The following is a 2,137-nucleotide window of genomic DNA, read 5'->3' as shown; positions in this document are numbered from 1 at the left end:
TCGCTTCTGTTTACCATTGATTGATGTTGATTCATTTCATGTTTGATCAATGTGTGTTGATTATTTCATCTGAATTCCATTTATGTACATTCTTATTCTTCTTCTTCTTCATCTTTTTTCTTTTTGATCAATGAGTTAAAGATTGTTGGTTAGCCTTGACATATGAGAGGCTTAACCTTCCTTGGTTCGAATCAAATTCATCCTGATCAAAGATCAAGTGAATTGCTTTGCATTAAGGATAGGTTGCTTCCTGGTCAAGTAAAAACCTAAATCAATACAAGATCATTCTTCTTTTCTTTTGGCATGGCAAGTTGTAGGAGCTTGGTTTACTAGTCATGGTCTCTAACTTGTGTTTGTTGCCTATAGTTTTATTGACCGGCCTCAGATATGTGTGACTACTACATTAGTCCATTTACGATTGCTTAACATAGCGCTAAATTGCCTTATGGCACACTAACACTAACTACTAATGACTAACTTTTAATTCAAGCATTTAATTCTTGCAATTTACATTAATGCAATTTAATTTCTTGCTCATTTATTCATTTGTCATTTGCCTTTTGCTCACTTGAGCTCATGTTTATGTTAATGCAATTTGCCTTTTGCTCACTTGAGCACATTATTGTGTATATACTATTGTGCTTGTTTTATTTTGTTTGTGTGAACCCAATGCAAATGGACAAAGGACTAAGATTTTAGGAACTTACCTATGCTAACGGAGTTTGAAGAGCAACTAGGCCTCATGCCTTTAGAGTGCTAAAATTGTCAAAGAGCAACTAGGCCTCATGCCTTTAGAATGCTTAATCTTGAAGATGAACATTGAAAGGACCCCCTAATTCTAAACTCACTCTTGTCCATTCTTTATTTGTTTTATGGAACTTTTTGATTTGTGTGTTCTTGTGTGCTAGGGATCCTAACATGACCCAAATTAGAAGAACCGTTGTCATGAGCATCCAAAGTGAGAGATACAAAAGCCAATTGAAAGATTCCTAGGAGCTTGATTGTTATTTGCTTGATTGCTTGAGTTATTTGCTTATTGCTTGCTAATTCCAAAGGATGGGAGCAACTTGGATCATCTTTATGATCTCAAGAAGGGAACTCCATGTGGTTTTATTTCTCTTCCTCCATCTTTGCATGTCTAGGACCTAGCCATTCTCTTCTTCCCTCTACTCTAACCCAAGCCAAACTTTTGTGCAAACATTAACATTGTTTTAAAAACTTAGAAACCTAAGCACTATTCTTTTGATTTTCCAAACTCTTTTCATAACACTCATTTTGAATTGAATCCTTAATTCAACTTTGACCTTACTTTGTGAACACTTTTCATTTGTAAATACAACTCACTCAATTGTTTTTGTGGTTCCAATGACCACTTTTGCCAAAGCTTTTCATAAACATTAGCTATTAGGTTTGAGTTATCCTAGAGGTTGATATAATACTCACCTATATCCTTAGTGATGGACTATAAGACTTCCATACTTATTATAGGGTTAACCCCTCACTAGCAAGTTGAAGCTCTCCTCACATGGTGGATTTGTGGTTTTAGGTTGAGTTTTCTCCCTTTGATAACAAAAGACCTTAAGGCTTTTGACCAATCAATTCACCAACTTATTTTGAGATATTTACCCCGAACTACGAGGTTTTGATCCTAATCTTTTTAAGATGGTACGTAGGCAATGGGTTTATCCATTCAAACACAAAATTGTAAATAAATTGTATATTCTTTTCTCATCTCCCGGTCATGTTTGCATAAATATTTCTCACAAATACCAACCTACCTTACAACATTGGTGAAAAGGGCTCCCTTAGAGTACTAAGGATGTTTTGGGTGCTTAAAACCTCCCCATTGCATAACCAACCACCTTACTCAGATCTCTGACATTTTTATTAGTTTTTGATTTGATAAAACTTCTCGGTTTTTGTTCGCTTTCTAACCTTTCCTTTGGATAAATAGAAGTGCGGCGGCGACTCGAATTGTATGATTTACTTTTGATTTAGTCAATAAATCTAGAGGTAACGAATACCCTGCTACAGAAAAGTGGCGACTCTGTTGAGGAACTTTTGCCTAGTGGGTTTTGCCTACTTTTTACCTTTGTTGTATTGTATGTTATATTTATCTTATGACATATTTTTGTGC

Source organism: Lathyrus oleraceus, chromosome 4, assembly GCF_024323335.1.
Source record: "Lathyrus oleraceus cultivar Zhongwan6 chromosome 4, CAAS_Psat_ZW6_1.0, whole genome shotgun sequence".
NCBI classification, from domain to species: Eukaryota; Viridiplantae; Streptophyta; class Magnoliopsida; order Fabales; family Fabaceae; genus Lathyrus; species Lathyrus oleraceus.
The sequence above is the reverse complement of the archived record's forward strand: the minus strand, read 5'-3'. Positions refer to the sequence as shown.